This window comes from Oryctolagus cuniculus, chromosome 5 (assembly GCF_964237555.1).
Source record: "Oryctolagus cuniculus chromosome 5, mOryCun1.1, whole genome shotgun sequence".
In the NCBI taxonomy this organism is placed as follows: Eukaryota; Metazoa; Chordata; class Mammalia; order Lagomorpha; family Leporidae; genus Oryctolagus; species Oryctolagus cuniculus.
Window position 1 is genome coordinate 166585094 of NC_091436.1, and position 16095 is coordinate 166601188.

A 16095-nucleotide genomic window follows, 5' to 3' on the forward strand; every position below is an offset into this window, starting at 1 on the left:
AATACCTGGGCCGTCCCCTGCTGCTTTTCCCAGACCATTAGCAGGGAGCCAAAACAAAAATTGGCACCCCTACGGGATGCTGGCGTCACAGGCAGCGGCTCTACCTGCGGCACCACAATGCCGCCCCCCACCCGATTCTGTGAATGGACCCAAGTTAAGTCCCAAGCTCACCCCCGCGTTGCACATCCTGGAACAGAACCCAAGAAGAACTTTCTGAAGGTCTTGAAGACTGGGCTGCGATCTCACCACACCCTGGCACTCCCAGGGTCACCGCGGAGCCCGGGGCCGGCTCCAAGCACGGTGAATCTTTGCAATCTGAATTCACCCAAAACCCACAGCCACGAGAGATGAGTCAGAAGTCGTAGTCAGAATCTACCAGTTTTCCCAAAAAAAAAAAAGGAGAAAGGTCAGCGCTAACTAGGGGATTTTTAAAAACAGACTTTAAGGCCCGCGCCGCGGCTCACTAGGTTAATCCTCCACCTTGCGGCGTCAGCACACCGGGTTCTAGTCCTGGTCAGGACGCCGGATTCTGTCCTGGTTGCCCCTCTTCCAGGTCAGCTCTCTGCTGTGGCCCGGGAAGGCAGTGGAGGATGGCCCAAGTGCTTGGGCCCTGCACCCCATGGGAGACCAGGAGAAGCACCTGGCTCCTGCCTTCGGATCAGCGCGGTGCGCCGGCCACAACGCGCCAGCTGCGGCGGCCAGTGGAGGGTGAACCAATGGAAGGAAGACCTTTCTCTCTGTCTCTCTCTCTCTGTCTCTCTCTCTCACTGTCCACTCTGCCAAAAAAAAAAAGACTTTACTTTTGAGGACGGACTGTTCCCCTAGGTTCTGCCCCCAGTTTGCGCATCATTGACGTCTTACACAGTGCAGTGCATTGGCTAGCGTTCATGAGCAGTCCTGACACGCTGCTTTCAGCTAACGCTCAAGGCTCTCCCGGATTTCCTCGGTTTCGCCTGTTTTTTTCTGTGCCGGGATCTCACCCGGGAGACCTTGCTATGGTGAGTCCCAGCTGGGCCTTTCCTCACCCATCCCCTGCTCTCCTGTGGCTGCCACAGCTTTGAGGAGTGCTGACAGGGTACTGGAGTGTGTCATGTGTAGCCTGTTTGTCTCATTAGTGCACTGGTTTTTTTTTTTATTGTTTTTTAAGGAAAATTCGCACAGAATGAACCATTTTTTTAAAAAAGGTTTATTCATTTGTTTGAAAGGCAGGGTTACAAGGAGGAAGAAAAAGAGATCTTCTATCCCCCGATCCACTCTCCAAATGGCTGCGACTCCAAAGCGAGGAGCCAGGAGCTTCTTCGAGGACTCCCACGTAGGTGCAGGGCCCAAGGACTTGGGCCGTCTTCCACTGCTTTCCCAGGCCATAGCAGGGAGTTGGATCAGAAGTGGAGCAGCTGGGACTCGAACCCATGTGGGACGCTGGAATTGCAGATGGTGGCCTACCCTGCCGCACCACCGTGCCAGCCACAGATGATGGGCGTTGATGTGTTTCTTTTAGCAGCTGGGTGGAGTGCTCTCACTGAATGCTTACACACACACACACACACACACACACACCCGCGGAGTGCATGATCGCTACCCTCGTTTTCCAGACTCAGCAGTGAGGTTCAGAGAAGCTGAGCAACTTCCCCCCAGCACACAGCTTTCAGGCGGCGGAGCAGAGACGGCAGCAGAGCTGTGAGCTCCCCTCTGCCTGTCCCTCACCGCATCTACCGCCCTGCCCCACCAAAAGGAGCACCGCCCGTGAGCTCCGTTGGCTTTTGCGGGGCAAACCATGAACAGGAAGGGAGTAGGGCTCTGTACATTTCCGTCTCCCTCGATCCGAAGCCTGATCCAGCCCTGTGAGTCCCCTTCTGTGTCAGAGCGAGGCTCCCTTCCCCGCCTTCTAGCCACACACCACACACCTGTGCCTCCGCCCTCCGTGTGTCCATCCGCAGCCTCCCAGAGCGGCTGCCCTGGGGAAGAGGGACGGTGCTCTGTGTAACGGTTGTGCCTGCCCCTCCCCGCCACGCCGAGGGCATGGATGCTGGGCAACTCTGCCTGTCCCAGCAGCCTCTGCCCAGCATGAGAGTCCGGGGGCTGTGTCTCGAGTTGGGGGTGATGCTTGTTCCTACCCCCTGGGGTTAGCATGGCTTCGTGAAAGCAGCCGTGGAACCTGGGAATTGGAAGTAATAATAATTAAAAAAAAAAGCCTGCAGCCATAAGACACAGGTCTCCCTTACCCCAAGCCAATGAGCGCAGAGCAGAAGGGGAGCAGCGGCCGCCACCTGTGGGAGTCCAGTGCCAAGGCCACCATGGTCACCACGCACTGCAGGCCCCAGGCTGCCTCTCGCCTGAGACAGTGACGTACGCTCTGCTGGGACTCTGCCTCCTGTTTGCTGTGGATGTGGGTGACGCACCCCAACATCCAGCCCTGCAAATCCTCAGAGCAGCCCTGGGGGCGTGGCACTGTCGGTGCACCCCCGGGGGGAGCCAACCAGCTGCTTCCAGTGGGCTTCTGGGGGATCCCAGCTTGCCGTGCCTCATTGATTTGTTTATTCATGCACTTAGCACTGTGAACACTTTATTCATCCGACACCGATTTATTGAGCTCCTGTTATAAGCCAGGGTGCTTTTGTGGGCACCACTCTAGGCACTGCCCTTGGCATTGTTCCAAAGCCGAGGGTGAGCCATTAAGGAAGACAGGCTGTAGGAAAGTGTAAAACAGCCTCTCTCCTAGAGACGCCAGACCGACTCGCACACAAGCCCGGGCTAAGACTGAAGAGCACTTTTCCCACACCTGCCTTTGAAAGAAACCAACCTAGAAGTGCAGACCGGGATGTGGGGTGGGAAGGGGCCCTTCTAGGCCAGCCCCTGGTGCCCCGTACGTGAGGGGTCCAGCTCGCCCTCCACTGTGCGCACCGTGGGGGCAGCCGTTCAAGGTGCTGGGTGCACAGGTGCACTTCTGGAAGCCTCCCGCATGGCCCGGACTGAGACACCGGATGTGAGCACCAGCGCCCCCACCCCCTGTAGCGACAGATGGCGCTCAGTGGTCCTGGTGTTGGCAATAGTTGTAAAAAAAAATCCCAGAATGAAAACATGAAAGTACGTGTAAGATAATCAGCTCAAGGTCAGGGTCTTATTCTAGCACTGCTGTCCGAGTCAGGTGTTGATGTCTTAGCCGATCTCCCCGGTCCTGGAACAACTCCCTGAGGGACAGGAGGGACATTGTGATGACAGCAAATGTCACCCCTCACTGTGTGCCAGCATCCGCAACTCTGTGGTCATGGAGATGACCCCCAGGGTTGGAACCGCGGCTGTGCCCAGGTTAGAAAGGAGGCATCGGTGGCAGAGAGACGCTTTTCTCTTAAAAGGTTTATTTATTTACTTGAAAGTTGGTTACACAGAGAGAGGAGGAGCGGCAGAGAGAGAGAGAGGGAGAGAGAGAGAGGTCTTTCATCCGCTGGTTCACTCCCCAGATGGCTGCAATGACCGGAGCTGTGCTGATCCAAAGCCAGGAGCCAGGAGCTTCTTCCAGGTCTGCCATGCAGGTGCAGGGGCCCAAGGACTTGGGCCATCCTCCACTGCTTTCCCAGCCACAGCAGAGAGCTGGATCGGAAGTGGAGTGGCTGGGAGCTGAACGAGCACCCATGTGGGATGCCGGCACTGCAGACGGCAGCGTTACCTGCTACGCCACAGCGCCGGCCCCTGAGAGACAACTGTTAAATTGCGTAAGATCCCAGGCGAGCCCTGGGTTGTAAAGTGCAGGCGTTTATCCGCCTCAAGGACAGGAGAAGCATTTCATCCCAGCTTCGGGCCCTTGGTGAGATGCTCCGCTGTGCCCCAGTGCCCCGTGGGGTCCGGTCAAGCGTGGAGCAAAGAGAGAGATTTGGCAAGGTCACGGGTCGTCCTGACCTCGGAACTCACACGGTGGTGACTTTGCCCTACCTGTGCTTCCAAACTCCTCCATCTCTTGATGCTAACATTTGGATCTTTATTCTGCTTGACACATTGCAGCATCTTCGACAGATGGCTTCGCCCTCCCAGCCCTGGGAAATAGGACACAGTTGCTGGTCAGGTTGCCGCGGCAGGGTCCTCTCTGCGTATCTAGAAGGCTGGGCAGTGTCTGGGGACAGTGATGGGGAGCGTGGGGTTCTGAATATCCCGAACCAAAGCAAAGAGAAGGAACTGGAATACCTGGGTGAACTCTTAGCATCTATTTTTTTTAAAGATTTTTTTTAATTTATTTGAGAGGCAGCATTACTGACAGAGAGAGGAGGAGACAGAGAGAAAGGTCTTCCTTCCACTGGTTCACTTCCCAAGCAGCTGTACCAGCCAGAGCTGAGCCAATCCAGAGCCAGGAGCCAGGAGCTTCCTCTGGGTCTCCCACGTGGGTGCAGGGGCCTAAGCACTTGGACCATCTTCCACTGCTTTCCCTGGTGCATGAGCAGGGAGCTGGATCAGAAGTGGAGCAGCCGGGACTCGAACCAGCGCCCAGATGGGATGCTGGTGTCACAGGCAGAGACCCCTAGCACCTGTTTTGCAGCTGACTTTGGGAGAAACAGTGATTGATGTGATAGGCACACCATGGGATTCTCCACTGATCACGGGTCAGAAGCCCCTGCACCCCCTCGCCACCGAGGGGCCTCCCCGAGGCTGCTGATTCGGGCGGCTTACTCTGACAGATTTGCGGAGAGCCCCTAAGCATGGGCTGCGTGCGAATCCCCCTGGCCTTGACTAAGAACTGCACCCTGGGAGGGAGGTGCGGGGGCCCGCGCTGGGCATAGTGGGTGAGGCCACCACCTGCCATATGGGTGCCGGTTCGAGTCCCTGCTGCTCTACTTCCGATCCAGCTCCCAGTTAATGGCCTGGGAAGGCAGGGGAGGACGGCCCAAGTGCTTGGGCCCCTGACCCATGTAAGCCCCAAGCTCCTGGCTTAGGCCTGGACCAGCCCCAGCCGTTGTGGCCATTTTGGAGAGTGATCACACCCTGCAAAACCTAACCTAACCCGCAAGTGGGTTGTCAGAGCTGACGTGCCCAAGGCCTGATTCTTTTTAAAACAACAAAATGGAGACTGTCAGTCTTGTGTAAATAAGCGTAGTGTCTGGGGATAAAGCTGGGCCAGAGATGCGTGAGCGCATGGTGTTTGTAGGAGAGAATGAAGGCCAGCGCCGCGGCTCACCAGGCTAATCCTCCACCTGTGGCACCAGCACCCAGGGTTCTAGTCCCGGTCGGGGCACTGGATTCTGTCCTGGTTGCTCCTCTGCCAGTCCAGCTCTCTGCTATGGCCCGGGAGTACAGTGGAGGATGGCCCAGGTGCTTGGATCCTGCACCCGCATGGGAGACCAGGAGGAAGCACCTGGCTCCTGGCTTCAGATGGGCGCAGTGTGCCAGCCATAGCGGCCATTTGGGGGGTGAACCAACGGAAAAGGAAGACCTTTCTCTCTCTCACTGTCTAATTCTGCCTATAAAAAAAAGAGAGAAGAGAATGAGAGAGAATGCTGGGAGATTTGTCCTTCATGCAAATCCCAACTCTGCAATAAAACGAAGGCTCTGGGACAGCGTCTTAAGCTGTGACTGCGTTGCAGCAAGGGGCGTGCTCAGATCGCACCATCTGACAGCAAGAATTCATTTCTCAGGCTGCAGTTCATAACTTTCCCAACCTAATCCCTCTTGAAAGTGGACGACTCATTTGCGCAGCTATGGGAGTGTCGCAGCTGATGGCTCGTGGCTGAGATGTCCCCTGGACTGGTTCACCACCAGAGACACCCACCTGGCCAGAGGTCACACCTCCTTGCTGGCAGCCACACCCCAAGATTGTCAGGGGCCTTCCCTCCACGTATAACAACATAGGGGCCCTCCCCGCCGTAGAACTCCCATGAGAACTAATCGCTCTGTGCCAATGGCTTGCGCCCCAGCCCAGCAGGCTCCAGTCCTAATGACACCTGCTCAGCAGGTGCCAGTCCCCAGAGCAGTCCCCAGGAACGCCCTGCACCCAGATCTCCTGCTCAGAGGCTGCTCCCTGGGGAGCCACAGTGTCCAACCCAAGAGACTCGCCGCCATCCTCAAGGGAGTGAGAGGAGATGTTGAAAGCAAGGATTCCGGGTCCGGCGCAGTGGCGCAGCGGGTTAATGCCCTGGCCTGAAGTGCCGGCCTCCCATATGAGCGCCGGTTCTAGTCCCGGCTGCTCCTCTTCTGATTCAGCTCTCTGCTATGGCCTGGGAAAGTAGTAGAAGCCTTGGGCCCCTGCACCCACGTGGGAAACTGGAGGAAGCTCCTGGCTCCTGTCTTCGGATCAGTGCAACTCCGGCCATTATGGCCATCTGGGGAGTGAACCAGTGGATGGAAGACCTCTCTCTCTGCCTCTACCTCTCTCTGTACCTCTGTGTCGCTCCCCCTCTTCGTGGAGGAGCAACACAGGACCCTGCGCTGTTCTTTCGTCTGCTCGGCCCTCCCCGGGTTTGCTGCTGGTTCTTCCCGGGTTGGCTACTATCCCTTCCACCTCCGTGGAAGGGCAGTTCCCCCTGGCCACATTCCCCACTTCCGCAGGGGAGCGGCACACCGCCGGACGGTTCTCTGGGGGGCTGCACAGGTGTTCCTTCAGCTAGATGTTCCCCATAGATGTTCCTGGTGCATGCCGTCTCTCTCCTCCTTTATAGTCCTCCTCCGCCAATCCCAACTCGGCTGCCCACACGCCGAGTACGCTGCTCTCCTCCAATCAGTAGCAAGTCCTGCAGCTTGTCAAGTTGGTGAGAGGCAGCTGTGCGGAAGCTGTTTACTTCTCTCCCAGCGCCATATTGTGGGAGAGCAGATACATAGAATAAGTCTTAATTCCAGTAACTCAGTCTAGTCCGGTTTGCTCCCCACAGTGGGAGAGCAGATGCATAGAATAAGTCTTAATTCCAGTAACTCAGTCTAGTCTGGTTTGCTCCCCACAGATCCCCCTTTCTTTTTATTTTTGGCGTTGATACGCGCCTGTCTTCGGTGTCCCGCGGCACACACTCTGCTCTGCTTGCTAGAGTTGCCACAGGTTCTTACAAGTCCTATCAATCAGGCAAACCGAATCCGGGTCCTCTCTTCGCCATGTTGTGAGGAGGTTTTTAGGCGCTGATGCGTGCCTGTGTTCGGTGCCCTGCAGCGCATGCTCTGCTCTGCCCGCAGGGGCTTACAAGCTCTATCAGGCAAACCGAATCCAAGCCTTCTCATTGCCTTATTGTGGGGGAGACTTATTAGTGTTGGTTTGTGCCTATCTTCGGTGACCTGCAGCTCATACTCTGGTCGAGCTGCTTGCTGGCGCTTACCGCCTTAAATCAGGCAGACCGAATCCAAGCCTCCTAATTGTTACATTGTGGGGAAGCCTTACTGATGTTAATTCGTGCCTGTCTTCGGTGACCTGCGGCGCATAAGCTGCTAGCTGCCCGCAGGTGCTCATCGCCTCACTTGATTAGGCAGACCGAATCCAAGCTCTCACATTGCAGTGTTGTAGGGAGGCCTTTTTATTTCTCTATTTCTCTATCTCCGGGCATTCCTATTTCTCCCATTTTACTTCTATCTTCCAGCATTCCTATTTTTCTCACTTTACTTCTAAACTTCTGTTTCTCTTATCCCTGCGGCTTCCCGCTCTCATTCTTATCCCCGCGGCTTCCCGGCTGCGCCCGCCCCGAGGCTGCTTCTCGGCGGCTTCCCGGCTGAGCCGCTTCAGCCCGCGCCTCTCTCATCTGCGCAGCTTCCCGGCTTTGCGCGGCTTCCCGGCGCCTCGCCCCGCGGCGGCTTCACGGCTCTGCGCGGCTTCCCGGCGCCTCGCCCCGCCGGCGGGTTCCCGGCTCTGCGCGCACGCTCCGCGGTCTCCACGCACTTCGCGCCCGCACCACGGCCTCACGCCAACGCCCCGTGCTCTCTCTGCACGCGGCGGCTTTCGCGAATGTTTCCGCCACCACCGGCATTCAGTCCAAGTTCCCCGGACTAACCTGGCGAATCCTGGCGGCCCACGTCTCTGCCTCTGGTTCCAGATCTTCGCCTCTTGCTCCCCGGGGTGACTTGAAGAATTCCAAGATGGCTTGGCCTGCACTCGCGGCTTCATCCTCCCTAACATTTTTCTCTACCCGGTATGTTTCCTTAAGTTTTCTTCCAACAATATTCCTCTCATTTCTCCTGGCTACTCCCCACAGTCCGTATCCGAGTCCAAGCCTCCTCCAGGTTTCACTTTCACTTTCAATCTCCTAGCTTCCCCGCCATAGTCCGCATCCGAGTCTATGAAAGCTTTCACTTTCGCTTTCAATCCTAACTTCTTTCCCACAGTCCATATCTGAGTCTATGCCTAGGCTTTCAATAGCTTCTTCTGGCACCTAGGCTCTTTGCTAGTCTCTCTCTCCGGTATTTTCCTGCTTCTTCCCGTTTCTTTCCCTCCTAGGTTTCCTATCCGAGTCACGGCACCATTATGTCGCTCCCCCTCTTCGTGGAGGAGCAACACAGGACCCTGCGCTGTTCTTTCGTCTGCTCGGCCCTCCCCGGGTTTGCTGCTGGTTCTTCCCGGGTTGGCTACTATCCCTTCCACCTCCGTGGAAGGGCAGTTCCCCCTGGCCACATTCCCCACTTCCGCAGGGGAGCGGCACACCGCCGGACGGTTCTCTGGGGGGCTGCACAGGTGTTCCTTCAGCTAGATGTTCCCCATAGATGTTCCTGGTGCATGCCGTCTCTCTCCTCCTTTATAGTCCTCCTCCGCCAATCCCAACTCGGCTGCCCACACGCCGAGTACGCTGCTCTCCTCCAATCAGTAGCAAGTCCTGCAGCTTGTCAAGTTGGTGAGAGGCAGCTGTGCGGAAGCTGTTTACTTCTCTCCCAGCGCCATATTGTGGGAGAGCAGATGCATAGAATAAGTCTTAATTCCAGTAACTCAGTCTAGTCCGGTTTGCTCCCCACAGTGGGAGAGCAGATGCATAGAATAAGTCTTAATTCCAGTAACTCAGTCTAGTCCGGTTTGCTCCCCACAGTGGGAGAGCAGATGCATAGAATAAGTCTTAATTCCAGTAACTCAGTCTAGTCTGGTTTGCTCCCCACACTCTGTCTTCCAAATAAATAAAAATAAATCTTAAAAAAATGTTTAAAAAAAAAGAGAAAGCAAGGATTCCAAGGACAGGACCTGGGGACTCCAGGGCTCAGTGATGTGGGGAATCAGAAGGCGTCCAAGAGGTGAGAAGGAGTAGGCGGAGGGCAGAGAGGCAGGCGGACAACGGGGGAGCGCGGCGTCTGGGGACGTGTGCGGAACATCGACGTCAGATGCTGCTGGTCAGGAAAGGAAAGATGAACTCTGACCCTGGAATTCGACTGGGAGGTCGTTGTGATGCGGATGAGAGTGACCATCACTGGGGCACCACTTCGCAGCTTTCAGGATGTGCTCATTAACCGCAGCCGTGAGGAACGGGAGGGACGGGCATCTTATTCCACTTACAATCAGGGTTCTCCAGCGAAACTAAACCATTAGGATGTGTGTGTTTGTGTGTATTTGTTTGTTGTCTCTGAGGGATGAGCTCCTGCAGTTATATAGGTTGGCCGGTCCAGTGTGGACAGGAGGGCCCTGGTGTACTTCCAGCCTGGGTCTGCAGGCCAGAGGCACAGGAGAAATGATGATGTCATCGTGGTCAGAGGTCCAGAGGTTGGCAGGCCTGAGACGCAGGAAGAGCCGATATTTCAGTTCAAGCCCAAAGTCAGGAGGAAGCTGCTGTTCCGGCTCCAAGGCCTCAGACAGAAAATTCCCTGCCACTCACAGGAAGGTCGGCCTTTTGCGTCTGGTCAGGCCTCAACAGATTAGACGTGGGGAGGGAATCAGTGTTACTCAGGCTACCACGTCCAGTATAACTCTCAGCCCGAAACACAGACATGCCCAGAGTTATGCTTGACCAAATGTCTGGGCACCCTGTGGCCCAGTCAAGTTGACACCCAAAATGAACGGTGAAACCGAGTGCCGAGAGGCAGCACGACTTAGCTGGCATTTGCAGGCCCTGGAAGAGGCAGAGCTGAGAACCCAGCACAGTTGATTGGAAGCCCCAGCGCGTTTCATCGCATTGCACTGTGGTCCACAGGGGCCCCATTCCCGCAGGTGGTTTTGTCCCTAACATTCAATAAGCTGGAATCTAGCACAGCAGCAGGGCCTCCATTTTATTTTGTTTTGGGGAAAACGTGTTCAAGAACCTGGAGCCTGTCTGTCCAACCTTAGAGCAACGTGGCGAAAGTGAGTGGATGAGTCCATGGGCAAACGCACAAAATCACTACCACCACAGAGATGCATCACCCCAAAATTACAGAAAAGGTTAGAGTTTGCCTCTAATTCTTTAAAGGGTTGCTGAGGGCTTCCCCTGCACAGGGTGGCTGTTTTCAAGACCAGTAAGCGCTGGCACCGTCACAACCAGCGGGTTATTGCTGCCGCTTCCTGGTGATCTCGGCCACCCCTCGGGGTGGGTGCTGAGTGTGCGGTGCCACAGGCCCTGAGCGGCCTTGTAACTCTTCCCACATCAACATCTGATGGTGTGTGGGCCTTTGGCTGGCTGTCAGTGATGCTGTGAGGCCTGATGGGTAGAGAGTAGCAGACGTCTGAAGCCAGCCCCCAGAGCAAACCTGCACTTTTTTTGTTTGGGATCTGAGAGCCATGAGGCACAATGATGGGTCCCTCTCTGCACACCAAGGCCCCTTCCTGGATGACCTGTGTGGCTTCTGGACACAGTGACACCTGCCTGGCTCCTGGAGCTGAGCTGCTTCCTGGAGCCTAACCTCAGGGCAGAAGGAGAATTTACCGGAGAAAGGAGAACGGATGTGGCTCAGTTTTATGTGACCACCACACAAAGAAGTAGTGTTTGGGGGTGGATATTTAACCAAGTAGTTAAGATGCCTGCATCCAACCTCTGAGTGCCTGGGTTCAAATCCTGGCTCTGGTTCCTGACCCCAGCTTTGTTCTGATGCAGACCCTGGGAGGCAGCAAACGGCCCAAGTGGTTGGGTCCCTGCTTCTCACGTGGGAGACCTGGATTGAGCTCCGGGCCCTCCACTTTGGCCCCAGGCCAGCCCCGGCTAATGCAGGATTAGAACTGTCCGTCTCTCTTTCTTTCTCAAATAAAATAAAAATAAAATGTTTTTTAAAAGGAGTCATGTTGCAAAAGACATATTGCATGATCTCACTTATATGTAGAAACTAAAAAAGTTGAACTCATGAAAGCAAAGAGTAGTTACCAGGGGCTGGTGGGGGCAGGGTACTGGGGAGATGTTGGTCGAAGGGCACAGAGTTAATTTTTATAAACATTTGATTCATTATTCATTTGAAAGATGGACGGCCGGATTAAGGACGCTCCCTCAGCTGGTTCCACCTCAAATGTCTACAGCAGCCGGCACTTGGCCAGATCAAAGCTGGGAACCAGGAACTCAGTCCAGAGCTCCCATGGGTGGCAGAAGCCTAAGTACTGAAACCCACACTGCTGCTCCCCAGGGTGAGCCTTGGGAGGGCCCAGGAGGCAGGAGCAGCACCAGCACCAGCACCCAAGCCCAGCTCTCTCATGTGGGGTGTGGGCATCTCGGGTGGTGTCTTGCCTGCTGTGCCAAATGCCTGCCCCAAAGGGCACAAATTTACACAGGAGGAATAAGTGCAGGTGGTTGTACAACTAATCTGTGGTTAACAACAATACAGTATATACTTGAGAACTGCCACGAGAGTTTGTGACACCAGTCACATGTTGATTAGCTTGAGTTAGCCGTACTTACAGACACACAGGCATCAAAGCGGTACCACTATAAATACATACGATGTGTATTTGTCCATTAAAAACAGAGCTATAGCTCTGTGGTCAGCCAGGGAGCAGCAACCCCCAGGGACTCTGTCAGAGCCAGCTGCGCCCTGGGACTAATGCCTCCTCAACGTTCCAGCCACAGAGAGAGAAAGCAATTGTGTGCGTGCAAGCCACGTTCACCACCTGCCCGCGGGGTTCGTATGAGGGGGCCCAGAGCCCCCAGGAGCTGCCAACAGCAGGATTTACTACAACTGCCAGGCAGGTGGGGTGGGGGTGCCCCACCTGGCTCACACCCCCTCTCTCCACTAAGCTCCCCCACCCCGCCAGCCTGCCAGCCGCCTGGCTTTGCTTTCCCGAGGTGCCACAGCCGACCCCAAGCACTGAAGCCCTTGCGTTGCAGGAATTCTTGGCCTCCCTCCCGCTGGGTCTTCGAGCATCTGTTAGACACGCAGGAGGGGGGTAAGCGGAGATCAGCAGCCTCTACGGATCCGTAAGCCTCTGCAGGGCTCTCCTTCCAGGGAGGCTGCAGCCACACGGAATGCAACATGATGTGTGGTCCCTGGGCCTCACTGTCCTGTGGGCTCCCGTTGTTAGATCGGAGAGGCGTCCCCAAACGGACAGAAGTTGTCCTCGTAGACTGACATGGAGACTCTGGTGAGGAACGTCCTGCCAGGCAGCTGGCCCCTCTGACCCCTGGACACTCACCTGACCCTTTCACAGATCCCCTCCTCCTCCCTGACTGTGGGAAATGCAGGCGTCTCTTGGGCCATGTCTGTGGCCCCACTCCCTAGCCAGCCACTCCCTCTCCTGGAGTCTCTAACTTCCTTCCTCCCTCCCTGTCATCAGCCTCCTCTCCACTTCAGATCCACCAGGGCCCATACGACCCTAAATCCAAGTTCAGGTCCCTGCCATCCACCTGCCCCTCACCGGGCACAACGTCTTCATCTGAAAAATAGACCAGGTCATGAACAGAGGCTTCTTAATGGTATCCCCTGCAACACAAGCACATGGACTTTCTTTTGTTCTTTTGGGGATTTATTTATTTGAAAGTCAGAGTTACACACACACACAGAGAGAGAGAGAGAGAGAGACAGATCTTCCATCTGCTGGTTCACTCCCCAAATGGGCACAGCAGCCTGGGCTGGGTCAAGCTGAAGACAAGAAACTGGAACTCCATCTGGGTCTCCCACATGGGTGACGGGGGCCCAAGCACTTGGGCCCTCCTCTTCTGTCTCCCAGGCTCATTAGCAGGGAACTGGACCAGAAGTGGAGCAACTGAGGCTTGAACCGGCGTGCAGATGTGAGAATGCCACTGTTGGAGGACCGCTGCCCTGACCCCACACTGGACCCCAGTGTGGTCGCAGGCTGAGCCACCGTTGAAATCCTGCACAGCACCCGGTGCTCATTCACTTGGTATCTCTTTGTGGAGCGGCCTTTGGAATCTACTTGGAATATGCTCCGTGTCTAACCATCATCCTTTGAGGAGGAATGGATGGATCCAAGCCAGTTCAACAAGCAGGGATGAAGGCCCTGGTGTGTTCAAGACAGAATCAGGGGGCTGGGAAGACAGCAAGCTGAGCCTCCTCTCTCCATGAGCTCACAACATGGCGCACGCAGCACGTGTGCCCCCAGCAGCGTCTCCAAGGCTGAGAAGAGGAGGAGGAAAGGACTTGAGATTCCATCCTGAAGCCAGTGCCTCGGACGACACTGCACACTAGAGTCACTGCTCTCCTGGTCGTGGGAACGTGGAGGGGGACTAATTCCACCTTAGGCCCAAGAAGCCCCACCGCCGGGTTCTGCTGAGCCCAGATGAGCTGGTCTGGGAGGCAGTGTGGTCTGCAGTGGAAGCGGATGGACCCGAGGCTCTGGGTGGCTCTGGGTGATTCCTGGGCCCAGCTGTAAGCAGCTGACTTCTTTGGTGCCTCTGCTCCCTCAAGCATAGCCCAACGAGCAGCGTATACGCATTTATGCTGAGTCATTTATGCTGAGTCATCGAGAGCATACCTGGAACAGGGCTTTGGGCCCAGAAGGTCCGTGGTGATGGATAAACCATGGTGAGTGTTGATGATGGCAGGACCCCCAGAGCACTCACCTAGCTGATGTCACTTTTGTTTTTCATTCATGTCCAAAAGGGCATATTCGGGAAGACAGCAGGGGTAAAACACATCGAGAAGTAGGGGAATGTGTAGACTGCCCAGAGGTTAGGCTCTGAGGTCCCAGCCTCTGGTGGTGGCCAGCACCGCTTGGCGCCCTTGGCGACAGGCACATCCCCCAGCCTGGCCTCGTCCGCACGTGGCCTCCTCCCTCTGCGTGTCTGTGCCCCAATCTCTCTCTTCTTACGAATGACATGGCTCACCTACCCCAGGTGACCCCACCCTAACTTGATTGCTTCTGCAAGGTCCCCATTTCCAAATAAGGTCTTTTGGGGGACACAATTTAACCCACAATAGAACATAACTAAAATAGGAAGGAATAAAGGAGAAGTAACCACAGTGTGGAAGCCCCGACATCCTTCTCTCTCTTTGGAGGAAGGTTATTGACATGGTCTCTCTTTTTAAATATTTATTTATTTATTTATTTGAAAGTGAGCAACAGAGTTGGAGGGGAATCACCCAACCACTGGCTCACTCCCAAAATGGCCACAACAGCTGGGGCTGAGCCAGGCAGAATCCAGGAGCCAGGAACTCCATTCTGGTCCCCCCCACATGTGTGCAGGAACCCAAGCACTTGGGTCATCGTCCACTGCTTTCCCAGGAGTGTTAGCAGGGAGCTCGATGGGAAGTGGAGCAGCCAGGACTCAAAACCTTGCTCCAACATTGCCTCTTGGCGTCACAGGCGGTAACTTAACCAACTGTGCACGACACCAGCCCACCGACTGACACATTCTAGAACAGAGACCCACAGTGCCTGGGAGGGCACATGCGTGCACATGTAATATCCACACCTGTCAGAAGTATGCACACGATCTGCCCTTGCCCTTAGAGAAATAATCTTTGTGGTAAAGAACACGCAAGCTTCAACAACTCTGGTTTCTTTCTGTTCTTTTATAAAATGAATAAAATTTTAAAGCAGTGACTTTTATCATTTTAGACCTAACTCGCGAGGTGGTTCAGTTAGGCACTTCCTCCCGACAGTCGTCACAGCCTCGCGAGAGCCTCCAAGCACCCAGGGCTCAGCCGTGCGTGAGGCTCGGCAGGCAGCAGCAGGCTCCGCCCCTGGTCGCTGCTGAGTGGGTCAGCTGGCTGCTCATCAAGCGGAGTGCGGTACCAGAGGATGCACAGCCAGACCACGGCACACCTGCCAAGCCCCGCCCTCTGCACTCGCGCCCATTGCGCCGGGAAGCTAGTCCAAGGCTGCAATTGGGCATCTCTCCTTTGCACCCGCCAAACCCTGGGATGTTCATTTCAGACGCCGCTGATGAGAGAGGGCAGTCCCCAGCGGAGCTGGCCCCTGAGCGGAGAGGGAAAAGGATTCTCTTCTTTCTGTCTGGAATGGACGCAGCGCCCCTACTCCAACACTGCACTCCGGACGGCCAGAGTAGTGCCAACCTTGGGAGAGCAGAGCCTGCTGGTAGAAAGCCAGCGGTGACAGCTCCCCCAGCTCAGAAGTGAGCATCGCCCGCCCCTGCGGACAGACGCTCTCACGGGCGAGCGGGCGAGCCGGCGGCTGCCCACAGCCCAGCAGCTCCCACCTCCCCGGCCTCCCTGCCCCTCCCACGCCAGCTCACCTCCAACCCATTTGGAAGGCTGCGGCAGTGACTCAGGGCTTAGCACAAACCCAGCATGCACGCAGGGAACCTGGCTGTCGCTCTAACAATCGCAGGTTCGCGGGGAGGAAAATCGAGACCAACTGTCTCGCGCCTGTCTCTGTGCCTGTCTGGTGCGCGTGACTCTCTCCCTCTCGTTTGCACCCCAGAGCAATCAGCACTCTGCCCCATCACGGATGCAGGACCTGCCAGGCCACCTCTGCGCCCCTCTGCTGACTCATCCCCAGAGCCTGGCTCGGGCCAAGCGCTGCCTCTGGCCAGAAAGGCCACGCGGCCACCGGCTCCGTCTGTTTCCTTTTCCTTTCCTCAGATGTCATTCGAGTCTGGCCTGCGCCCCGCCACCCTGGGAGCCATGGAGAGGCCTTGGCACAGGCTTGGAGATCTGCAGGCTGAGGATGGAAGGGGCCACAGCGTGGCATCGCCCCCTCGTCGAAGTATCAAGAAGCACCTGCTAACGAGCCGGGTCTGAAGCCAAGAAACCCAGCAAAAATAGCTGCCCCCCGGGGCTGCCTTCTGTGTCCAGGTTTGGTCTGATTACCTGATTCTGGAGCCTCATAACTAACTCAGAACGAGGGGAGGG